At 37.0% G+C, this 27,435-nt stretch overlaps 1 long non-coding RNA gene and 1 pseudogene across 1 annotated transcript; one reads left to right on the top strand and one right to left on the bottom strand.

Annotated features, from left to right (window-relative positions):
- The first annotated feature begins 15,196 nt into the window (after nt 1–15,196).
- Nucleotides 15,197–16,337, top strand: LOC147525012 (voltage-dependent chloride channel 1, chloroplastic pseudogene; annotated as a pseudogene).
- Nucleotides 16,338–24,522: 8,185 nt separating this feature from the next.
- LOC147525011 (uncharacterized) lies at nt 24,523–26,879 on the bottom strand. Its single transcript, XR_015197636.1, has 3 exons — nt 26,537–26,879; nt 25,103–25,226; nt 24,523–24,578 (listed from the first exon to the last, which is right to left on the bottom strand). It is a non-coding gene; the product is annotated as an uncharacterized LOC147525011 (long non-coding RNA).
- Between the last annotated feature and the right edge of the window lie 556 nt (nt 26,880–27,435).

Below are 27,435 nucleotides of genomic sequence, written 5' to 3'. Positions count from 1 at the left end.
ATCTTCGCTAGTTAATTAAGTCGAGTTAAGGTGGAATCAATCCCCCCCTAATTCCTTATCATATAGTCAAATTAGAAATTCTGTAGTTTGAATTATCGTATCTTGTTAGTATAATTCACATCGTAGTATAATTTCCATCATTACTCTCATTAACTTTGGATAGACCGAAAATCTTAGAAAACATTGAATTCTAAAGAACTAGGAGTGGAACGAATCTTCTACTCCAACTCTATTGTGATAGCATCGAGAGTAGAAAACTTTTATAAACCCTTAGCTGAAAATAGCTTTAGTTTTACTTACGTTTTAGTCTCTTTACTTATTCGTCGGTAAAACTATAATTTTACCTTTTATCAAATGGCGCCGATGCCATCTTAGTTCCGTTTAGAATTGTTTTCATTAGTATTGTTAGTTTTTTCAAAGTCCCATTAAACCCACCCACCCTTGTTGTTTCTAACAGTGATTGTTTGGTTCAGAAACTAAAAAAAAATTCAAAGAACAAGCCTGAGCGCGACCCGCGCCCTACCAAGGCTAAATTTGAGCGCCCGCCGTGCTAAAGTGCCTGGAACTCGAATTGGACTTGAGCGCGACCCGTGCCCAACCAGGGCAAAACTCGAGCGCCACCCGCGCTGAAGCTCCTGGAACTCGAGTTGGACCTGAGCGCAACCCATGCCCTACCTAGGCTAATTCTGAGCGCGACCCGCGCCCTCTTATGGAAAAGCCCAATTTTTACTGGTTAGTTCAACTTCCATTACTTCAAGTTATTCAGTGTTTCTAACTTGTTAGACATACTGAGATCGCGTATACAAGATGCTATTCATAAGCGAAGCAAGGAGGCATTCAGGTACTTATTTCTTCCACTCCTCGCATCTCCTGTTAGAGGTTTATACTAGCATATCAAGATTGTTTTGAGTGTTGTCTTGTTTAGTTAAGATTGGTCTTAGCCTTACATGAGATTAAGGTCAGGTCGAAGAAAAGCGTCTAACGTAATCAACCGGCAACATCAACAAACACGCCTTTCTAGTATACCACTCACTACACCTCTAGCTAATATACCACACACTCCACCTGAAATAATGGCTGAAGAAAGAGAGTCTCCTCTCTATGACTTTTACAAAGCCTTGAACGATAGCCCAAAATCTTGCATTGTTCTATCAGACCCAGTGGGGGATTTCCGTATCCCCCCAAATATATTTTATTTGTTACCCGTTTTTCATGGCAGCATATGCGTAGGATTGACCAAGTCCTTACTACATTCCACCATCCTACGGTTGGTGCTGAACAAATTAAACTAAGGGTGTTTTCTTTCACCTTAGCCGATAAGGCGGCATTTTGGTTAATTGTCCAAGCGCCTAATTCTGTGGACTCATGGGCCAAACTTGTTCAACTATTTATGGAACATTTTTACCCACCACTGAAGACCGATGAAATGCTTTCCAAGATTCATTTCTTTCGACAGAATCCTCATGAATCATTTTCAGAGGCTTGGAATCATTTCACCGATCTTCTTATAGAGTGTCCACACCATAACCTCGCGAAAGACACATTAGTTCGTGCCTTTTTCAAGGGACTGTTACACCAACACAAAGAGGTGCTTGACATAATGAATGGGGGTAGTTTCCTCAGTAAGGGAGCCTTAGAGGCTTATAAATTTTTAGAAGATCAAACAAAGCGTAATAATAACTGGGGTAGTGACGGTATCTCCCGCTCTGCTAGTCTTCTACAACAGTTAAGGCCGCCGGTTTGTTTGAGATTAAACCCGATCCTAAACTAAAAGCTTTAATCGAATCTCTCACTAAAAAGGTAGAGGATATTTCTGTTCAACAAAAGCATATCCCCGTCATGAATGTCAACACCAATCCATGTAATTTCTATTTGAGTCCATAGCATCCCGACTCCTATTGTCCTCTCGCTTATGAACAACAAACATCACAACAAGATAACGTTTGCTCAATTAATAGTTATCCTATTCCTAAGCGATACCTAATCCTAAAACAACAAACACAGCCTTTGAGGTAAACGGTAATACTAGTAAGGATAATGCAAACGTAGGTGAGCTAAATGTCATCACCACTCTCTGTTCTGGCAGAGTGGTTGATAACAAAGTAACTATGTCTATAGTTACCCCACCAGAAGTACCTACAACGGATATTGAACTAGATACCAAAATAGAAACTGAAGATGCTACCCCTGTAGAGGTACCAGTTAAACCACAACCTAAGAAACAAAAAGCCAAGGTTAGACATCCTATTGATCCATACGCAAAATATAGAGAGAGACCACCGTTTCCCTAGAGATTAGCAATGTTAAACAAGGATACAAACTTTGATGAAATTAGGGAAGTTTTCAAAAATCTAACGATAAACCTACCCTTTCTTGAAGAAATTAAAAAGTTACCTCACTATGCTAAGTTTCTTAAAGAGTTGTGCACTACTAGGCGTAAGACAAATATTCCTAAAGACGCCATTCTAAATGAACAGTTTCCAACTTTATCAAAACATAATGGAATCGTTAAGTACAAGGAACCTGGTCGTCCTACTGTACAATGCACCTTAGGAGATTCCCACACGACCACCGCTTTATTAGACCTAGGGGCGAGTGTTAACTTACTCCCGTATTATTTATACAAACAAATAGGTCTACAGGAGATGCAACCTACTAAAATGACGTTGCAATTAGCGGATCGGTCTATTAAGTATCCTAAGGGTGTGGTTGAAAATGTGCTTGTTAAGGTTCATGATTTCTACTATCTTGCTGATTTTGTTATCCTCGATATGGAAGTTGTTAACGACTCTGTTCCGATCATTTTAGGGCACCCTTTCTTGGCAACTACCAACGCATTTATAAACTGCCGTGATGGTTCGATGTCCTTGTCCTTTGGCCATCTTTCTATTGAGGTCAATGTTTTTAAAACTATGAAATAGTTTTTTGATACGAATATCAATGGAGAAGTTAGCATAATAGAGAGCTTAGCTCTAAAGTATTTTAACAACATGTTTCCTGAGAATCATATGCACCAATTCATTTTCTTTGGAAGTTCTAATTTCTACAAGGACTCCCTGGACATAGATGAAATTGAGGAAGATTTCCTTCAACTCTTTTGCAACTCTTCTTTGCCACCTTGCGAGTCCCCACTTATCAACATCCATTCATCCCTCGATGCCATGACAGAAGAAGAATTTTTCACCCTCTATCCCAGTGATTCTTCATGATAGAAGAGGAATGTCTTGCATATTTAAAAGATTCTGATGATCTAGAACTGAGAGCATTAAGTGAGTTCCATTTACCTACCTCATATCATCCTGTTACTCATTCACCTTCCATCAATGTTCCCCGCCCTCCACCTTTTCAAAGGAACCTTGAGTTTGCGCTTGACCCTCTTGCTTCTTTTGTGCTTTATGATTTTATAAATCCTCCTAATACGGAAATAACTCCCAAGGGAAAAGCACTTGACACCTTCATTTTCAGAATTGAGACAGTTCCTACCTACACCATGAATGAGTTTTGTGCTAAACTCACATCCTCATTTATTTCATTCTTTACTTCTAAAACTAATCTATATCCAACATATCTTCCACAAACATCCATTTTCTCACGGTCATTCACTTGGACACCCTCTCATTCAAAGATGAAGACGAAGGTGCATTCTCGGTTACGTTCTAGATCTATCAGACTTTGTTTTTATTTTACTAAGTTGCGTCATAGAAAATATTGGTTCTTGATTCTGTTTGGAGGTGTATTCCATGTTATTTATTTATGGAAAGACCCAAAACTCTTTAGGTTGTTGATATATGGTAAACTACATGTTCATTATATACATATGTTTTAAATATAGTCTTGAGTATCTGACTAGAAAAGACTCATTTTGATGTTTTGTGTACTTCCTTTCACTTTCATATATTGGTTAGTGCACCATTTAGGTAACCGGGCCCTCCCTTTAGAGTGTGTGGCTGTAAGTACCGGATTCTAAGTCCACATTCAACATAATTCACGTTAGCTCTTTCATGTTTTCTCAGTTTTTGAGTTATGTTTCTCTATGGTGTGAATTATGTCTTTATTGCTTTTCATTTTTCTTATATTAAATCTTATTCATAAAAAATAAAAAATATCAACACCATAAAAATAGTAATCTAGGAAGTCTTGGGATTCTAACTTTAAAAGACCTACGTTTAAAACAAATTTCCTAATCTTCATTGCCAAAAATTTGTTTGGGGGTGGGGTGTTGGTTTTCCGTCCTTGATTGCTAAACTTTTCATTTTTGTTACTTAGGTCGTTTAATTGTATTTTGATTCGGGTTGACATTATCTATGAATTTAGATTTCATTCGTTCGCATAACTTACATCACGCACGCACTTCGATGCATTTTCCATCTTCTTATATGTCACCCACGGTTAGAATAGAGTGTTTTATGGATCATGGGATTGGAAATTATCTCCTGATCGTTTCCATATTTCATTCGCAAAAATCGGACTGGTTACAAATCGACAATTTTAGTTTGAAGTTGCGCGAAAAAATCGGAAAATTTTGGAAATCGAATTGGGCTTGGGCCCAAATACCACACGCGTGCGTCTCCTTCTTCAGCAAAACAGATCGCGAGTTTGTTTCACTTCCGCCATTAACAACTCCAAACACTAACAAGAAAAAAAAAAAATGAAAACCTAAATACTACCACGCCAATTAGGATTCCCCCACCCCAAACCTTCCCCACAACATACCCACCACCATCTCCAACAATTTCAACCACCAAAACAGAAAAAAAAAATTCAAAAAAAAAACTCGAACCACCGCGCCACCGCCCAAACTTTAAGTGAGTTTGATTCAAACTCCATCCCCACATTGCATTTAAACCCTCAAATCGTTTCAAAACTTCAATGGTGCTAAGACGAAGAATTTTGGCGGAACAAGCTTTTACTGCCGCCCACTTTACGCCATTTTTTCGTGACGAGATGATTAGGAGGGATTAGAATAGGTTGTGGTATTCGACAGATGATTTCTACCACTCCGATTTGGTCGAACAATTCTATAAGAAGAGAGAGTTGGACGGTCAGAGAATTTTTGTGAAGGTGGCTGGGACTAGGAAAGAAGTATTGAGAGAGTTGTTGGCTGAGATTTTAGGCATTATGCCTGAACACCACCTCAAAGCCACCTTGCAGGAATCCCAGTATATTGGAGTTCCTGCATTAATGAAAGGCACTGTCATGGAAGGTCAGTACAATCTAAATTCTCATTGTGTTCGACAGTCATCTCTGCGAACCAACCAACTAGCTGTAGTTTAGTGGATTGGTAAGAACATCATCGGGAAGGAGAAAGTTAACGACATCGGTCTGACATGTCTACACGTTCTCTGGATATTCCAAGAGAAAAGGTATAATTTCTGCATCCTCGAGTTTATTTTAAATATGATTAGAGGCGTTGGAAAGAGTGTTGCGCCCTATCAGGTATTGATAACTAAGATCATGCTGTCTTTTAGAGCTGTTACAAAATCTGTTCGTATTAGGATAAAATTGCATTCAAATGAAATTATTTATACGGAGTGTATCTAAAAGACTTGGAAGTTGCCGGAGGATAGGGTGGTTGATTCGGATGAGGAAATGGATGATATGACATGTTTGGATGAAAATGCCATGGAGAGGTGTACTTCTGATTTAGACCGCATGTCAGTGCTGCATAGTGGTTTGCGTTTTGTTTATGGCATTTGTGAAGATGTACGAGATAGGCAAATTATAATTCGAAATAAACAAAAGAACCTTCAGACGAGTTTTGAAGTGCTCAACAAGGGTCAGGCGGATCTCCAGTTTAACACGGAGACTCTCGCTCAGCGTCCGGATGCGCATTATACAGAGATGAAGGCAGAGATGGAAGCACAACGCCGGTTCCGAGTAGAGATTCTACGACACATGCCACCCCTGGGGGGTTCTGTTTCAGATGAGTCTGAGAGGCATGAGCTTCGTCTCCGAAGGACGGATTGCTCGGGCCCTTCTTCATCTCAGGCCCCATCTTCATCTCGGGCCCAATCTTCATCTCAGGGTCCATCTTCATCACGTGGCTAGTTGTTTAAAAAAAAAAAATTGTCGTTTTGATGTTATTTAGTTGTTTTATTGTCTTTATTAGTTTTGAATTTCGATTTTAATTTAAGGTGGTTCTTTTCTGCGTATGCGATAATTTTAACATTAATCCCACCTTCCCGAATTGTTTAGGGGTGGTATTATTTCCTTTAGAATTGTTTTATATAATCCACAAATTTATTATGTAATTTTGCGATGATTGTTGGGAATGTTGCCGATATTTGCATGGCTATGAGTAGATATTGTGGTAGGATGAAATCTCAATGAGTTAGGAAGTTACTATCCTAAATTCAACCTAAAAGATATTAGGTTGGTTTTAGACTAATGAATCTGGGTTGTTTCCGTTTTAGATTTTGGAAATATTTTGTTTTCGGCAATTGCCTTACAATATTTTGGCAACTTGTTAATTCGTTTTAGAAACCAAAACCCTATATATACTTCCTCCATTCTACACTCAAAACCCACACATCTCACTTTCATCTCTCACCTTTCACTCCCAATTTTTCCTTTTTTTATTCTTCACTTCAGCACTCAGATTACCCGGAGTGCAACCTGCGCCTCAGTAAGCGCCACCTGCGCTTGAACCACCTGTGACTCGATTTAGTGAAGAGCGCGACCCGCGCCCATCTCAGGCTAAAAGTGAGCTACCAGGCTTGCCTAAGTGCCTAGAACTTCGATCATAGTTAGCGCACCCCATACCCACAAGGCATAGTCGAAGACACCCAGCATACCGACCTCCTTAGGCACGAAAAATTCCAATTTTTTATGGGTTGTTCCAGGATCGTTTGCAGCTGTTCTAGAGAGTAGTTTTATGATGACATCTCCTACAGTCATACCGGAGTAGTCTTTCGAAGACTTGTTGGGAAGCAAGACTTATGGAGGTTGGTTCCGCGACAAGATCTTGTAGTTAGGATGGCAGCATCTACTCGTAAGTGATGACGACTCGTATTCACCTCAGCCTACTACATTTTTCTACAATAATATTACTTTCTATTGTAGCCAAGATGGAGAACAAAAATTTTCCCTTGCAATTGAAGACACGACAATGGAATTCAGTAAGTCTTTGGTAGCGTTAGTTTCGGGATTGCCCTTGCCTGATCCTATGCACACGTGGGGATATATGACCGATAATGCATACCTCTATGACTATACATATTTCCATGAGTATTATGGGGGAGGGGTATTTCGTTTAATGGACCAAGGGCCATATAACATAGCCCTTGGTAGCCTGTCCCTGAATGTAGGCACCACCATGTTATTCATCATGATGAATATTTTAGGGGAGTGGCAGCTTACTTCTGCAAAAAGTACCGTTGGTGACGTTTTTCTTGCTGTAGTTGAGGGACGTCGGCGATATGACATTCCTAGAGTATTAGTGGCTAGTCTAAAGAGAGCCCAAAGTATGAGGCATAAGTATCTTCTTATGCCTATTTTGGTTTGTCGTATCATGCGCGGTTGTTTACCTGATTTCTGTACCCAGTTCACGGATTGGAAAAGGGTTGAAGTCATGAGACCCACCAATTGGATGGTTAGTTCATTTCGAGTTATGACTTGGCCGGGTTGGCAGGCGCAACCTCATTTGGTTGCTCCTTACACCCCATCAGACCAAGTGACACTCGACAGGTTAGCACGGGTTGATGACACACGGCGATAGGCTTGGCAAGTTATCATGGCATGGCAGGACGCGAAGAACCTCATTTCTTTGAAGAGGATGCGGACGACGCTTAAACACGGGAGATAAGGTAAGTTTTTAGTTCAGTTAGTGTCTGCTTATGTCCCAAGCAATTTACTTCTTATAACCCCATAACGGGTGGAACTCATATAGAGTTGCGTCTGTTTTTATTTTTCTATATTAGTATGTTTTAACCTTGTTTTGCAGATGTTCCAGAATTCACGCGTTTCCATGGTATTTTTCTACCATTTTTATTTCAATACTTTGAGGACAAAGCATGCTTCTTGTTTGGGGGTTGCATAGAAACACGTGTAATTAAGGCATCTGTTAGGATATAGATAGTACAATATGCACTTGTTTTCTAGATAAAAATTCAAAAATTTCAAAAATATAAATAAAAAGTTTATGCTATACACTTAAGAATATTGGTATTGTTTTCTTTCTCTATGCTCTTAATAATCTAGAAGTTTCACGCTAGCTTTTGCATGAGAATAGTTTTTAGAAACTTAGGTTAATATGTACGTAATAATCTCTGCATCTATCTATAACTATATTACATGAGTATCTATGATTGTTTGACAGTAAGTTTCTGAAATCTAGGCTAGAGTACTTATTCTACAAATCCTGTGAGAATATAGCCTAAAGCCTTATATGAGCAAAACATTTGAGAATGACACAAGGGAGAAGTAAAATCTGGATAGAGAAATCACACGTCCACTTGCTTGATCACTATACTATATCCTAAGCGAGAATTTAGGCCCTCTTTAGATCGATATAGCCAGAAATTCAAATCTTATGAAATTATTTTCCGCTAGTCGCCCCTCTGAGCTTTTCTTTAGCCTTTCATAAACCACAATTCCTTTACCCTTTTACAAAAAAAAAAAAAAAAAAAAAACAAACAACAACCTACCCATTTTAGAATGAGTCTGAGAATAAGATGGGTGAAGAAAAGAGAAGAGAAAAACATGTGTAAACAAAAATTAGTTAGTTGTTTCTGAAAACAAAAATGAAAAGAAGTTTCCATCTAAAGAAAAGAAAAGAAAAATAAAAATAGAAACAAAATAAAAACTCCAAAAAAATAGAATAAAAGGAGTCAAAAAGCCAAAATAAAAAGGCTAAGGATGGAAACAAAGTGTATAAGCAAAAAAACAAGGGTTTCTCTAGTTACGTAATATGAAGACCCTATTAACTCAGACTTGTCCTTTTGAATATCCATTTCCTTCCTTCTTAAACCATCTCCTAATCCCCAGAACACCTAATAAGACCTCTAGCTCAATTAGGAATAGGTTAGTGTGATAGTAAGTGGCAGATGTGTTTGATTGACTCCGGCTTTCTTGTGTGTCATTGAGATTGTAAGGTAATGTGTGCCCACTGTGCACTGGAGTAGCAAAACTTGAGCGGAAAAATCAGAGTGGTTTTTGTCTTGACATTTATGTGAGGACCTACTTAAGGACGCTATTCCGAGTTTTCAGAAATGGGCATGCTAGTGCACTTCATAGTATTACTCATTGTATATATGTTTATTCGTAGATGATTGATTATTATGCATATATTAGTTTAGGTTTCGACTAGATTATTCTGTATTCATTGCTAGAGAGATATATAGATAATTGAGACTTAAATAAGGAAATAGTAGTTTTATTTCTTAGTCGTTATAGTATAGATGAAGTTTGTGAGTACCGTCACTAGAAAACTCTCATGAGGTTATAACTCATCCACTAGGGAATTCTTAGTGGTTTAAGGCCTTGTTGCATATGGTCAATGCAATCACACTCGGCAAAATGAGATTAGTTAGAACTCCATTTTTGGTCACTTATTCTAATTTCTCATATTTGCTTGAGGACAAGCAAAATGTTGTTTGGGGGTGGTTTGATAAGAGCCCAAAATTATAGTTTTAACCCCTTAACAATAATACTTTTAGACCAATTATGCGAGTAATAAATAAGAGTTAATACTAATTACGTGATTTTATGTATTTCAGGCATTGGAGTCAATTATGTGCAGAAATATGTCACTTTGGCGAGATAAAGGAGCAAGGTTGGTTGCTAAGAAATTATGTGATTAAACGCCAAGATTCAAGGAGAAAAAACCTTTCTAAAGCCCGGTCAAAGCTGAAAAGTCAAAGTCAACGCGGGCAGAAACAACACACAAAATTCAGCAGAACTTCTAAAGGCTGTATCTTTGGACTCAGACCTCGGAATTAGACCTACCTTACGTCAAAACGACAGGCTCGGAAAGAGCTTTCCAAAGGTCTAAGTCTTGACCCAATCAGAGAACCAGAAGTGGATAACAAGTCTATTGAAGTCAAATCGAGCTGAAAAGGCCTTTGTGGACTGAAGAAATTGGGTTTTGGGCTCGATTTTCCGCCCAAAACATGGTGATAAGTGCTCAAAAAGTGCAATTTAACCATCAATTATGCCTCTTGTTTAGCCATCTTAGTGGACTAATAGTGTTTGTAAGTTATGTTTTATGATTCTACAGGAGAAAAAGTGAGTTTTGTGGAATATTAGAGAAAAATGGGTAAGACGGAGCAATTCGGAGCATTAAAGATCACATAGGAAGCTCGTGGACAATCATGGAGAAGGCCAAGGAATTGAAGCTATTAAAGATGCAACTTGTACCTATTTTAAAGCTTATTTGGAAGCTCAAGGCCAAAGGATTCGCTGCTTGGACCAAAGCCCGCAAAAGAGGATAGAAGGATGGATCAAAATAGGCTTACGCATCTGGGACGCATGGATCGAGCGTCCAGACGCATTGGTTGCATCTGAAATGCATGAATAGTGCGTCCAGACGCATGAATCAACATTGTAGCTAATTTCTTCTCAGTTTAATTTGGAGGCGAAGTTGGACTCTAAAAGAAGTCTATTTGTATTAGGAAACAAATGACGGTTTGGAATGCTTCTAGAGCTCATTGTAACCTCTATAAATAGAGGACCTAAGTGCCTCATGTAATTTGCTAATTCACTTATACTCTTGTCTCTAGAACTTGAGGTAGAGAGAGATTAATAATAAAAGATCGGTTTTAACTAGCTGAGTCTTAATAAATTAGTCTTTCTAGTCTTATGTTCTTCGACTCTTCTTCTTCTCATTCTTCGTGTTCTTCCTTCTTTATGGAAGGCTAATCTTCTCCTTAAAGGGAGGAAATGAAGCAAGTGCTTAAGGTTTAATGATTCTTCTGGTTCATGGTGTTCTTCAATGAGGTTAGTTCTTTATGTTTTTAGTTATTAGTTCCATTGCCCAGACTAGGGGATGGAAGTATAGATTAAGGTTTTTATTTATTGCAATCGAATATCATGCTAGTTTAGGGTTTTATTTATTACAATTGAATATTTGCTAGTGACATGTTTTTATTTATTGCAATTGAATATAATGCTAGAATAGGGTTTTATTTATTGTAATTGAATATTATACTATTATTCTCTACTTTTCTTCTAGTTGTGTAGTGTTTTAGAGTAAGGGAAGTATTCTTTGTGTTTTCCTTAGATGGTGATTCATTGAATAGCTGCCCAAGCTCACATAAAAGGAAAGAAAATACTAGTAACATGAACATAGGAATAACATTAAGTAGAGTTATTTGTTAACGATGTTTTGTCCAAGAGGGCATCGACACTCGCTCGATTGCCTAATTGTAGTCTACTTGTGAGAACAACCATGAAGCAAAAGGTCATTGAATCAAAAGTATTGGTAGATTCTAATCTCTTGAATTCTCTTTCTTATAAATTCTTAATAGTTTAGTTTAGTTTAGTTTAGCATTAGAATCTATAATATCTATAATCATAGTTTTTAATCCCTCAAACCCCCTTTCCAGTCCTGTCCTTCACATAACATACACTTAAAAGTGGAACGATATCCTACTCATTCTTTACTTATTAAGGGATAATTAGGTTTTGATACGCTTCTATTTTGTTCAACGACCATACACCATCTACATTATCCATATATCATCTCATAACACAAAAAGAAGCTTGTCACATGTCTCCTCAGCCCATGCACGAAAAAGTGGATCTTGTCTCCTCTATTTGAGGACAAAAGACTTAGCTCTTAAGCATCCTAGATTTTAGTTAGCCATTAGCCAATAATTTTAGATCTAGTTTTAGACTCCATTAATTAGTTTCAATAGCTTGTTTTAGATCTAGTTTTTACTTTGCAATAGATTAGTTAGAACAAAGTAGATTATCAATTGAGAATCAAATTTAGTTTTACAATAAAGAATTAGTTTTCATCTCAATTTAGTTATTGATTAAATTCTTATTTAGTTTTAGTTGTTTTAAATTCATAAATTAGGTTGTCTTCATTTGATAATTAGTTAAATCATAATTATATTTCCAAATTAGTTTTAAATCTTGTTGTAGTTCAATTGGAATCATTAGATTATTATTCATTATATCTAATTTCGATCGTTTAGTTATTAATCACTTCGTAGTTATTAGTTTAGTTTTGAATTCTTGATTAGATTAAGATAGTAAATTTACAATCTTTATATTATGTCTTGCTTAAATTCGTATAGAAATGATAGTTTAATGACTCAAGGCTAAACCTCCATTAGAGGGGGTTGAGAAAGCCTTGATGAAAACTTGATTTTGTTAGCTTAGAAATCGTCATGATAATATATTCAATTCTAGTAAGTAATTAGCTCACCATGAGAATGGGTTTGATTGCTTCACATGCTAGTTATTATTTGGTAGAGATTGCCATGAATAATTAGATATTAGAAATACCATTTTGTTATGCAAAAGCATTGAAATTTGGATCACGACGAATCTTTGCTAGGTAATTAAGTCTAGTTAAGGTAGAATCAATCCCCCCCTAATTCCTTATCATATAGTAAAATTAGAAATTTCATAGTTTGAATTATCGTATCTTGTTAGTATAATTCACATCGTAGTATAATTTCCATCATTACTGTCATTAACTTTGGATAGACCAATAATCTTAGAAAACATTGAATTCTAAAGAACTAGGAGTGGAACGAATCTTCTACTCCAACTCTATTGCGATAGCATCGAGAATAGAAAACTTTGATAAACCCTTAGCTGAAAATAGCTTTAGTTTTACTTACGTTTGAGTCTCGTTACTTATTCATCGGTAAAACAATCGTTTTACCTTTTATCATCTGGAGTGATGAGCACAGGTGTTGCAGAACTGCCGCTCATCCCTGGCTGCAATGAAGAAGGTACAGTTGAGCCAACAATGATGTTGGTACTAACCACAATTGACACTTCTGTTGACACACCTGGATCGGTGTCAATAGCAGAAGTCGGCAATCCAGCATTAGTCCCAACAATAATAGACACTTCAAAATTTGTACCAACAATTGTTGACACTTCTATGAGCACACCTGCATCGGTGTCAACATCAGAAGTCGGCAATCCAGCATTAGTGCAAACAACAGTTGATACTAAACTCGACACACCAGCAATGGTGCCATCGACAGAAGTTGCTACACCAGTATTGGTGCCAACAACAGGTGTTAGAACTCCAAAACTACTTCCACCAGAAGGTGTTGGCACTCCAAAATTGATCCTGACAATAGAAGTTGAACCCATTGTATCTCCACCATCGTCAACTTTTTCCATCTACATTACCAAAATAACCATTAAACAATCAATAACGAATATAAATCTAAATCACAGAAACAAGATCAACACTAACATCAAGTTCAGATATACTGTTAGTCATCGCTTCCCCACCAATATCATCATCATCATCAATATCATGCACTTCAATAGTTTTATTTGCAGGAAGACAAAAAACCTGTCATAATGAAACGTCATTCCAAACATATTATAGGTAGTACATATATGATATTTTAAAAGAAATATTAAATAATATACCATTTATCGACTCTCAATCCCTTCCTCAATTTTACTTGAGTTATCCCCAGTTTTCTTTTCCTTCTTTTTTGGACGTACGCTTCTTTTCTTCTTTCTAATATTTTCTTGCCCACTATCCTCAGAGTCATCTCCTTCAACTTCTTCATCTTCTTCACTACTATCATCTACAATAACATTTTTTCTCTTCTTTGAGCCACAATAAGGTGCTAATTCCCTAGGCTCATTAAGCATCCCAGTTTCTATATCATGATAATAATCTACAATATCGTCTGGAAACGACAGATCATAGACATATGCCTTATGACCAAACAAACTAACAAATTTCTTTTTTATCTTCTCACTGCTAAACAATGATATATTTGGAAACTTCTGAATATCCCCTATAAAAAAAAAATAATAATAATCATAATGTGATGCTAACCATTTAAAATAATAATTATAAGAATATTGAGTTAACATCTCACTTGATATATTGTTAGGATAATCAATATTTTCGAACCTCCAATTGCCTTTGATCTTAAAACCATACAATTTCTCATTCTTGTAGTTCGAATGCATCCCATAAAACTGATAATTCTGGTTGTGATGGTTATGATATCCCAACGCATAACTTTTAAAAGAAGCCTTGTTGTGCCACAGAGGCTTCAATAACTCAAACAAAAGGTCTGATGACATACTCCTTTGATAAACCTTACAAATCCTCGCTACACAGGCAAAGATAGCCGAATAGCTAGGAGATAATTGTAAAGGATGTAATCTCCATCGAGCTAATAACTCGAAAACTAATTTTCGAAATGGAACACTACAACCAAGCCAAAAATGTGAAAACAATAAAATTATCTCGTCATTTTCACACTTTTGGTCGATATCGCTTCCAACATACTTAATAGAAACATCATCTCCAATATCATATTGTGCTCTCAAACTATTTACTTCAATACCCTTCGCCACCCTATTCATATTAAAATCCCCTTTATCACCCCATCTCCTCTTCAAGTTATAATTCATCTCCATTAAACAAATATTTTCAATACTGTCAAAAACTAAACAAAATAAAAATCTAACCTTTTCGCAAACCTCGATTCAATTGATCAAACCCTCAAGCCACACGTAATCACCTTGTTAAGCACTAGAATCTCCAACGTGCACATATACAAACCTTACTAAGCAAGACGAACGGAAAAGAATTATAATTATTTTTTTTCTTCTCTCTCAATTTTATGACTGATGATGAGCCGACTTGCTTTCTTTTTATATCCAAGGACTCACATGAGAAACATAAACCAATAGGTGTGTTTCACAAACAATAAACTTTATTGGTTCGGTCTATAATACAATCTTGTCGCTCCTAATGATATGTCTAATCCTTCTTCAAACAAGATAATTATCTACTTGGATACAATTTGAAATTCGAACAAGATAATTATCTACTTCCTTCTTCAGTATTATCTCTGTTTTCACATTCAAATTAGAAGGATCCCTTCGAATTGAATTGTCGAAGCCAATCCCTCGATTGAATTTCCGCTGTTACGGCTGACCCCTTCGAATTGAATTGCCGCTGGATGTGTGTTTTATGATATGTTGCCGCTGAATTGAAATGCGCTGGATATGTTGTCGCTAAATTGAAATGCCACTGGATATGTTGCCACTGATGTGTGTTTTCGAATTGAAATGTCGCTGAATCCCCAATTCTGTTATCAATCCCCAACTCCCACTCCCATTTGAAGTCTAACTCTAAACTCCATACTTCGCATAATACCCGACTGGGCTGATGGCATAAAAGAGCGAAGAATGCAACAAAAACGATCACTGTATAACCATGAAGATTGGGTCCAACATAGAAGTTCACTTCGCCATTTACGCCATCTTCTGTCTAGCTTCTCCTATAGAGTTATACTTTCTTTGATTCCACTAGTTATCGCGTTTACTTCTTTTGCTACGGTTATAATGACATATAATTCTGCGGTGTTGTGGCATTGGTTACCGGATTCTTTTATGCTATTGAGGACTTCTTCTCTTCCATTATCAATTGATTTGCGCTGCGTTTGTTAGTTTTTAGTTTTAAAGGCCTTTTATTCGAGGTTTGAAAAAGGGAGGAAAGCTTGGATTAAGTTGACTGCTGGGACTAGTAATTTTGCTAGGCAAGTGATAGGAAGTGTTGATGCTCATAATCATGCATTGCTTAAAAAGGCACTTCTTCAGTATATCATGGCATTTCCAGTTGCTCTCAAGTGTCATGTGGTTTATGCTGCAGATATTGCCCAAGACCTGAAGGATTTGCTTGAAGAAGATGACTTAGCCATTGTTCTTGACTCAAAGGATTGTCCACGCTGCATCATATAATTCATTTCTCAGAGCCTTCAAATGCTACCTTTGGAGGATTTAAAGAGAGACCTCTTGGAATCCAAATTTATTTGTTTTCATGAAGGAATTGCTATTTGTGAACAGCTCATTGGTATCCCAATTCCTCTCTCTTACACTTGCTTGACCTCAAGGTTTTTAGTGCTTTGGCATCTCACCCTTCCGGTCATACTCTGGGACGACTGTAGGTAGATTGTTGTCCCTGCTACTTTTATCAGCGCGGCCTCCGTGTTCTACATTGAGGAAGTTGGTGTTCTTATTGAGGAGCCGTTTCCAATGCTTGCACTCGATGCGATCTGCAATCAGGTTAACAACAACATTCAAGAGGCAGTCACACTTGAGGCTACGATTAAAGGACAACTTCTGGCGAAGCAAAAGTCCCCTCCTGACGAACGCTCATCAAATGGCCGGCTTAACTCCTGAGTGGACAGAAAACACAATTTTTCTTTTTAGCGTAGTTGTTGTCATGTGCCATGACCAAAGCAATTTCAAATAAGACCAAAGTTACATTCTTTGCTCCTACTAAAGCCGGTCAATATGAAAGCCATTTTTTTGCTTATTGTGAGTAAGTTTCTTGCTGTCAGTTACACATATAGTATTTTGTAAACAAAGTGGTTTTGCCGTGTAGAAACAAGGTGGCTCATATCAAGCACAATGGACTGTTGGTTGGATTGTTTTTAAAAATAAAAAAAAAAAAAAAAATCTTTGCCACACAGGCTTTGCCCATGTAATAAAGAGAGGGCGATGTTCCAACCCCCACAAATGTGGCCCAATAAAAGCCCAATTCAATACAAACTCACACTCAAAGCCCATGCTCAGAGATTATCTATAATAAAGCCCACGCTCAGAGCTTATCTACAAAAAAAGCCCACGTTCAAAGCCCATGCTCAGAGCTTATCTACCAAAAAGCCCACGCTCAGAGCCCATGCTCAGAGCTTATCTACAAAAAGCCCACGCTTAGAGCCCATGCTCAGAGCTTATTTACAATAAAACCCACACTCAAAGCCCATGTTCAAAGCCTATGCTCAAAGCCTACATACCTACACGTAAAATCAATATCAATTATGCACATGTTTTGTGAGTCAAACAACTTCCACAACTTCATCCACATTCAAGATTCACTTCCACCAACTTCATCCCACAATTGGACAGTTCTCCCGCCAGTTCTCTAACTTCATCCCATGGTTGAACAATTCTCCCGCCAGTTCTCCAACTTCATCCCACGATTGGATAGTTCTCCCGCTAGTTCTCCAACTTCATCCTACAGTTGAACAGTTCTCCCGCCAGTTCTCCAACTTCATCCCACGGTTGAACAGTTCTCCTACCAGTTCTCCAACTTCATCCCACGATTGGACAGTTCTCCCGCCAGTTCTCCAACTTCATCCCACGATTAGACAGTTCTCCTGCCAGTTCTCCAACTTTATCCCACGATTGGACAGTTCTCCCGCCCAGTTCTCCAACTTCATCCCACGATTGGACAGTTTTCCCGCCAGTTCTCCAACTTCATCCCACGATTGGAATATTGGAGAACGAGGAAGTAACTATCACCAATCCTACCTATAAAATCCAACCTTCATCATTTTTCCAGAACTACGCCATCAAGACTTGATCCCAAGCAATACATTTGGGTACGTAGGCAACTTCACACTGAAATCCAGTCTCATCTTTCCCTAACAACCATCTCCTTCACCATCACCAAAAATATTACTTTCGACCCTCAACTGGTGTGTTTTGGCAAATCTTGCTGAAACACTCACCACCTCCACCGATCAGCCACCATCAACTTTTCTCCTCCTCCACTCTCATCCCACTGATTTTACTCCTTGAGAAATCCCCTAACACTTTAACAAAAGCACCAACTCGATTCCTCACATCGATAACCCTCCCTCCAACTTGGATCTGGATCGTCCACCATTAACAACCCCCTTCAAGCTTTAACCAACCACCCCGCCACTCTATCGTACTCACACACCCACCCACTACAACCAACCATTCGTCAACCAAAACAACCTACAGTATAGATTACCTTGATAATCCTTCCTCCAAACTGGACCGCCATTAACAGCCCATAAAGCTTCAACTGCCCCCATTCGACAGCCCTCAAACACCCCCACTACAACCATCCATAACCCAACCAAACAACAAGATTATAAAGGTTCAAATTCAAAATACTATACAGGGCAATTTCTTTAGGCTTGCGCCACCATTAACGGCCCATAAAGCTTCAGTAGTTCACTTTCAGAGTTTCACAGTTCAGCAAAATAATATGCTAACATTTAACAGGTTTTAGCAATTCAACCGGACCGCAGAATGACTACAGAAGAATAAGCAGAAAAAGACGGAAACCTTGGACAGAAAAATATGTCTGTATACATGTAAAACAACTATAGGTTCAATGAAATAGCAAAATAACTACTCACCTTTTGTATCGCTAAAAAGTATATAGAATATGATGTAGATAATTCGATCCCAAGCTAGCTAAAAGATGCACAATCCGCCCTGTCTCCGTTCTTTTTTGTTTTAGTTGTTTAGTTATAAAAACTTATTTTTCTGAAAACCCTTAATTTATGATAAATCCTTCTATATTTTCTCCCCTAGGTTATGAAATTATTCTCTCCATGTTTCCTTATTAATAAAATCTCTACACCTTATTTTAAAACTTAAAAACTTTCCTATTAAATCATTTTCAAACCAAACAAACTATTTTCCCTCTTTTTCTCTTTCTATCAAAAAGTCAAACCCACATTTACTAGCACGTTGACCATGAAATAAATATCAAATTCAGAAATACTAAATATTGTTACAAAATAATGTAAAAATAATTAGGGTTTTACACTTTACTTTATGCTTTTCCTTTTCCTTTTGCTTTTTGATTTCTTCTTTATCAAGATAGGTTTTGGATAATGCCCTATTTTGAGATAAGGATCTCCATCTCTGGTCTTCTGAGTTAAGGGTTTTGACCTTTGACTTTGACTTTTTCAGCACTCCGGGTCTTCATAATAAGCGTGATTAAGACTCTTTTTGGTGTTAAAATGCAGCTTTTATGATAAGTGGTATGAATTTCTCTGTAATCTGAAAAAATCAATAAAAGTTATGAGTTGTTTTCTTATTAAACGTAAGAAGGGTTGTAATGCAGTAATATAAGAGTAATAAAATGCACATTTGGGAGCTGATCAGATACTCACAGCTAGGATATTTATATAAGGATACTCTTATTGTGAAGAAGCTCAAGTGACAAAATACCCGAGAGTTAAGCTTAAAGTGTAGGATACTCACAGCCATGATGCCATGATACATAGGATACTTTCATTGTTCTTTGATTATCAACAAAATACTTGTGTTTCTAGATTAGGAAAAATCGTCACACATGCCCCAACTACCCTTTTTAATCTCGTGGCTTCACAATGAGACTAAAAAGCATTTGGGACATTTCACTATGAGATAACGGTTAAAGTGCGTTGACCGTCTTATTAGCAAGGGTAATATCATTTATTATAAAAAAAAAATTGACTTTAGTGAAGAAGTATTATTAGCCGCTCTTAATACATGACTTAAACGTATCTATCTATCTATACCCTATATCAAGCTTGCACATTTTCTCTCTCCTCACCATATTGTTTTATTTTCCAAACCGTGCAATATTATTAGACTCCCACAGAAAAGGGTGGCAAAATAATTAGAGACACCTCCCCCCATTTGTTACTTTGTCTTTAGTTTTAGTTCAAACTAGTATGTATACCCGTGCGTTGCACGGGAACTACAACATTACCCTATGCAATTGATTTAATTTTAGGGCACCCTTATTTTATTTTCATTATTTTCGATAAACAAATTGGAAACCACTCTACACAGATATATACATATAAAAAACCAAAAAATAGTTATATTTCTCCCAAAAAATAGTCAAAATAATGAACTTTAGAATTCGCCTACCATAGTACCATGTACCAAGTATTATGTTATTTCTAATTGGATTTGGGATTTGGATTCCCCGGTTTGAAACTTTAAAAGTTATAAATGGCCGGGTTGATCTATTGCTATTAATCAACAAAAAATATAAAACCTAAATGGTTAACCATATAACATATCCACCCTCATCACAGAATCGGATGAGACTATTGAGTAGATTGAGGGTTTTTCTTGAGATGATTCTATAACTGTCTAGTTCAATCCATTATGCTAATTAAAAGTTCAACTACTAAATGGTTTTTTTGGACATAGAATGCCAATGACTTCATTACCGCAGAATGAATTCAACTAAATTTTTGTATAGTTTTAAATAAACAGTCAAACTCTCAGAGAAAAACTAAAAGCAAATCCAAACTCCGAAGTAGATTACTAAATAACGTTCCAACCATGCATGAACAAACAAATTCCACAAAAAATAAGACGCATGGAAGAAACTTAAGTGTGTTTTTCGTGTTTACCGAACAAAAATATGTGTATTTTTTCTTGATTAAGAAACTTAAGATATAGACACACCCAAGAACACCCCAAACCTTGACAAACAATTACAAAAAAGAAGAAGAATGACGACTAATCTTATATCGAGCCAATCCTAAAAAACTTCCATTAGAGTTGTTTCATTTCAACGATGAACAATGATCTCGGAATAGTCATGTGGTGCTCACAATCTTATAGAGGCTTTCAAAGCACTTCTAGAAGCAATCTTAGTAAACGCGAACCGCATATCCAGACATTTTTATAACTAGTGACTTTTCAAAACCAGTTTCGTTGCAAAACTTTTTCGGGTAATACTAAGAACATGTTCCTTGTATTCTGCAGGTGCATCTCTCTTCAATAATCCACATGGCTTGTGTGCCATGAACTGAATGATGCATTCAAATCCAACTAAATGGTTTCTTTTATCAGGTAGTAATAGTAGTTGGTTTATCACCATGAAGAATAAACAACAGAATGTGTGCATGTGGATTTCCATTCTTCCGAAGAATAAACAACATGATTGCTGAAGGAAAACAAGTTGAACGGTGTTAATACATTTTTCTTTAAATATTAAAATGCAAGTGTATGAAATATATAATATAAAGTATGTGATACCTCCAATAACTCAATCAAAGCACCTTCCTTGCTTTAAGTCGATCATAAGTGCATCTAGTTTCATCTTGCGAACATGTGCAACAATGTCAAGCCTATCTTCTGATTTTTTATCACTGATATGTTCCAAACCTTCTTTCATTTAATGCCAATTTGGGTTGCAAGTAAACGTAATAAAAAGATCCGGTGTGCTTGCCCATCTACAAATGGCAATGGCATCCTGATTATTTTGTATCATATACGGCTGGCCACCTGTAAATGTTGAAGGTAAGACGACTATTTTTCCAATGGAGGCAAGTGTAGTGGCTTATGCAACAACTGCATCCATCAATCCACTGTACAACTCTACTCTGAGCTTCAATTGATTATCTCTGAACTCGTGCATAAGCATCAACCACATATTGTTTGAACAAACAACTTCTACAAATTAACATCTGACCTGCTTCACTAAAACTTTATTGAGTCCTATATAGGCATAAAACTCTCTTATGCTGACCTTTTACATTTAAAAGTCCTTCATCGGATATCACGATAAGGGATGCTAACTATAAAACCATTTTCCCTGTAAGAAAACAACTGTGGATATTGCATAGCCATAAAACGTTAACTTGGATACAAAACACTGATTCTTTTCAATCCAGTATCCTTTCTATCTGCAATGATATCTCAACTGTCAATGCTTTTTAACCCATTACCCACCATACAATGCTTTATAAACATCAGATGAAGTTAGACATTTTTATTGCCTACCATTTCTTCGACGACTTCCAATAATTCACAAACTAACATCTAAGAAGTCAGTCTGCTGAAACCAATATTGCGCCATTCTAATCGTTTGAGCAAGATGATTATTGTCATCTAATACCTTTATAAGTCCTTTCACAATTTCAGGATTTAAGGCGTCATCCTTCTCATCTCGATTAAGTGAATTTAGTCTGTGTGTATCATGTATAACTGTGCAAACTTGGGTTTATATCCTTCGGTTAGGCAGTAACATGTGGTGCCAAGCCTATGATAATTCAGATCTTTAATCCAAAAGGTACATGCTCCCCGCCCATTATTTATCTTCCTATCAACCTTCCCACCCATCAATGTGAAAGCAAATATCATATTGTAAGTGCGAATGTTTTTTCTGAAATCTTGTGTCCTGCCTCCATCACATTCGAATAGCTCATCCAAAAATCTAGGTGGTTCCCGTAGTCTTTCCCTTATCATTCTTTTCTACATACCAAGTGAATGCTCCACAATGACAACATATATATTTGATTAGGTGATCCCAAATAGTGTGCTTCCAAGATATGACTTATAAGTAATAATCAATATAAAAATAATAACGATTTCCATGTTAGCTAAATACAACGTTTCTCTCAAAAATCAGTTTGAAAAGGAAAAATATCAAAAAATAAAAAAAATTAACGTTCTCCAAACCTGAGGTACTTTCACCACTCTGTGAATATCCACCAACATCATTGGCTTGGTTGTTTCCAAAAGTACTAGCTTGCATGTGGACTGTGTGTTGTCAATCATTGTGATTTATCTCCATTTTAAAATCGCGACACGATTGAGGTGCACTATTTGACATAGTTGTGGTCATTGTAGATGTACCATCCACATGAACAATGGTATGAGAATGTACGCAAACTGCAGGCGCTGAGTTATTAGAATTTGGGAAACTTGGCATGGTCCTTTTCCTCGAGAACTAATCACGCGCTAAATTAATCTTCCTTTTGTTGAGTCTCTGCCCAAGGATATTTTTCCGAAGGAATCTGGACTTCCTAGCCTCCTCCATGGTAACAGAGACCATTGTTGGTTGAAGCAATCTGGGTTCAGAAACAAATATTGAACACACAAATATTGAATGATAAACTAACGATAGAACAACGCAAAAAAAAAAAAAAAAAAATGCACTCAAATGCTTAGAACAGAACAGAAAAAATGAACTCGAGTACTATGGAAATAAGGAATTCACCATTATAAAGAGATAAGAAGTCAGAGTATAGACTAAAGCAAATCAATATATTGCAGTATGAGTATAGCGTGAGAAATTAGAAATAGAGTAAGAATTAAGGAGAAAGAAGTGAACATAAAGCCAATAATTTTGTAACCAATAAACACTACAAAAAGAACGACTTTACCCGACTGACTATGGCTGTCGCGAAAGGTATTACCCGACAGACCAAAACTGCCGCAAGGCCGTCGGAAAATGTTCGGTCGGCATAGGCTTCCGACGGTTTTTATTGGTCAAAACAGGCCGTCGGGGTTGAAGATCTTTGCCGACGGACATTCCTACTGTTAATAACCGTCGGATATGCCGGCTGTCAAAAACCGTCGGATAGTTGCTGCTGTCAAAGACCGTCGAATATTCCTGCTGCTAAAAACAGTCAGATATTCCTACTGTTAAAAACCGTCGGATAGTTCTGCTGTTATGAACAGTCGGTTAGACCAGCTATCACTAGCCGTCGGATATGCCAGCTACTAGCCGTCGGGTAGTTTGCTATTAGACAGTTTTTATCCGTCGGGTATTAGTTCTTTATTTAAAAAAAAATATTTCTTATAATAATTGTTTCAGGTATCCCAACATTACATTCTTTCCTGCACCAATTACATTCTTGCAAGTTCCTACTCAAATGCTACAAACGCTAATGTATTCATAAAGAAACAATGTGTTCATAAAAAAAAACAAGAATAAGACATGTCGTTCACTAAGTATACATATTACTTCCTTCAGAAACCAAAAATCAGCACCACACCATCTGTCTAGCAACCAGTCCTAGTAATCTCTAGTACCCTAGCAATGACTAAGCACCAATTGTTTAGCAACTTGCTGAAATTCAAAATTAGGACTGGTCATCTCTAAAGCACGTAGTAACGCCACCATTGAATGTCTAACCAGCTTGGATCTCTGACATGGGCCACTAGATCACTTGACTATCACAAGATTACTAGTAACGTCTCCTGGGAGAGGTATTTGATATGCCTCTAATAGAAATCTACCTACTGATCATGGAGGGAAACATAATTTCTTATGAATGAAAGTAAATCGACTAGAAATCGTCTTTCTTGTTGAGCCTTGCCTAATATGCCATTTCTCCAATCCATCTGGCAATGCTCAATCGTCAACACATGACACAGGATTGCAATGATGAGCACCATGAAAGGTGGAAAATCAAACTTCCACAGAAGAGCGAGCAACATGAAACCAAACTATCAAATGAAAATCATGGTGAGAAGGCAAGAACTGTACAACTTGATGATAGAAATCTAAAAAGACTCCTATCTAGTATGCCTACTCTTTTTCCATATTACAGTACTCAAATGATGCAAGTGAATAACCCTAAGACTACTAGGAAGCTTACCATAATATGAATTGTGATGGAAACTGCATATATCTGCAACCACCAAAAACGTTATCAAGAAAAGAAAACACAAAACATGATCTAGTTTTCATTTCATTTACTATCCAAAAAAAAAAACGGCAATCAAATTGCAGGCGAAAGGATAAATGTAAAGTATAGCTAATCCATACTAGACCATGAACAGTTTTTTTTTTCTTTTGGTCTTCTAGCTTTTCCTTCCTTCATCGAATTGATACTCTACACAGCACACACAACGACAACAAAATAATCTATCAAGCTAAGAAAGAACTTGAAAATGTGAAAAGATTAATTTACCGAGCTATTCTAGAAGGCCTTAAAATACTTTAGAAACAAAATCACCACTTCTACAAACCTAGGACTACCCAAAAAAATTTCTCTTGCATCAACGTGTACTAACAAGCCAATGTACCCAACATAACCCTAAAAAGCAGGGGAACAAAATAAAGTTTGAAGCAAGTTGACCTACTTGTACTAAGAGAAATTCCCGCATAATATATGTAAAGTATGCATTCCAGCCTTCCAGGACTATATGTTTGTACTAGTGCAAGCAGAATGAAACATAACGTGATGTGTGCAGGTTCTGACCTTGCTTGGGATTTGCTTACAAAGCTTTGTACTCTTACTACATTTGACGGCAATAAAGACTTGTCATAAAATGATAAGAATCTCAAAGATGCATAAATTCATCGAGTTATACCACACAAAAGACAAAGGATTCTTTAACTAGTAAGCTATATTACCTTGAATTCTTCCCTTTGAAACCAATCACAAATAAACACCCCCTTTGTCTTGTTTCAATTCACTATAATGGTCTCGTCGTGCCACTCCATTTTTGGAACTCTCTGGTGTGAGTTGAAAGGACACCTGAAACTCATATATAGGAATTTTATAGGGTGTGCAAAAATCATCAGCTAGATAAAAGAGTTCTTTAAGCAGAAAAAAACTACAGTAAAATGCAAGCCAAATTGACGAATACATACTACAAGGAAGTAACTTAGACATTCCCATAGAAAATTATACTATGGCCAAGTACATAGTCTAATCCTAAACAATTACGATATTGGCTACCAATGACCACAGATGGACTTCGACATGTAAAAATAAATTTAAGTGGCTATTTCAAGTCTAAACATTAAGATTTTGCAAATAATCTATAACTATCATGTGATCACGACTAAAAGCAATCGGGCTTCAAAGATAATGTTTTATAACTATACATTAGATAGCTTAGGCATGCACAACTACAATCACTGGAAGTTTTATACATGTGAGTCAAGAAACTCAACGATTTAATCAGGAGGGACCCTACATAAAGTGGCTAGCTATTGACAGTACAAACACATTAAAGCAGCTAGTGGCCTAGTGCATTAACTCACAAATGTGAACGAGTATGCCGAGAACTATGCAAATCACAAAAAAAGACAACACATTAATACTTAATAAGTTAATATGCACCTTCTAGTCCATCTTAGCACATGCCTCCTTTGAATATTTTTTGGGTGTTCAAAGTTAGCATGTCAGAGTGACGTCAAATTCTTTTTAGTGTCAAATAATCAGACGGAAAATCTGTATAAGATCCACTCAGGGATCCTGGTATAACCCCCATCTTAAAAAAAATGCACAATGTATGACGTCTCCATACAGATGGGGAATAAAGAAATGAGAGTTAGCAATTTAGAATCTGCGCATAATATTATAGCCTGTATAAACTAATACAATCAGAATCCCTCACCATTACTATAGGGGGTGATAAAGTGGACCATCCTCTATCCTCATAGTTCCAGTTCTATCTAAATCAGATCATAATATCTCAAAAAAGATATACTGTTACCGAACATTATTTTCATCTAAGAAGTCTAATGATTGGACTAAGTCAAGAAAAAATAACACTACATCAATTATAACATTAATAAAGTATCAAACCCATAGAACCTCTTACTTGACATACATAAATGCAATTCATATAACAATGTAATTTCCCAAATATTCATCATTTATTGTACAAGTGAATATTCATTCATAATCCATGACGCGCTAATACATTTATACTTCAATTCAATTACTTTTTTCCAACCCCAAATATTACTTCTTATTAGAATAACTAACAACCTAGTTCTAAGCTTACACCACAAAACAAAGAAAAAATTAACGAATACGCAATGAAATAGGTATACCTTCATAAGGAGACTGAGTTGGCCCCAAAATCATGACATTAAAATACTGCATAGTTTCTTCAGAAGGTGAAGCACTAATTCCAGGAGCATGCCTACCACTATCTATGCCATGACCAGTAGCATCCACCCTGATCAACCTCACATCACTGTCATCAACAAACTCATGGAATAGACCCATAACATTAGAACCTCCACCAACACAAGCAACTAGCACATCAGGTTTTCCACCCCATTTCTCAGTAGCCTATTTCCTAGTTTCTTTGTCGATCACTGCGTGGAACTCTCTCACCATCATGGGATATGGATGTGGACCTGCAACTGACCCCAGAATATAATGAGTTGACTCTAGTACTCTACATTAGTTACCCAATCCCTTATAGCCTTTGATGTTGGATCCTTCAAAGGTGGTCGTTCCCGAATGGATCGCTCTAACCTCGCTCATGAAAATATCCGAATATTCACATTTGGCAACAAAACAACTAACCGACAACACAAACAAATAATCACCAATAGATATCAAAAACAATAACAACAAACCTCGGTGTTGAGAAGTCGTATTCTAAAAACATTAAGCGACCTCTCCATATCCCGAGCCCCCAAATAGATAATGCACTCCAATCGAAACCTAGCACAAATAGTAGCGATTCTTGCAACTCCATGTTGACCCGCTCCAAATCTGCAATGATTCGTTTCTTCCCCAACCTCTTAGCCAACAATGCTTGAGCAACAACATTGTTAATCTTATGAGCTCCAAAGATGGTTCAAATCTTCTTTTTCAGATAAATATCCGACCCTCACCATTGGGTCCCTTATAATGCTTTCGGTCGGTCTCTCCAAGAAAGTATAACATGGACTCTCTACCAACATAGTCAATCTTACAAAGATATTTTACAAAATTT

This window comes from Coptis chinensis, chromosome 1 (assembly GCF_015680905.1).
Source record: "Coptis chinensis isolate HL-2020 chromosome 1, ASM1568090v1, whole genome shotgun sequence".
Taxonomy (NCBI): Eukaryota; Viridiplantae; Streptophyta; class Magnoliopsida; order Ranunculales; family Ranunculaceae; genus Coptis; species Coptis chinensis.
Note: the sequence above shows the minus strand (reverse complement) of the source record. Positions and strands in the feature narration are given on the sequence as shown.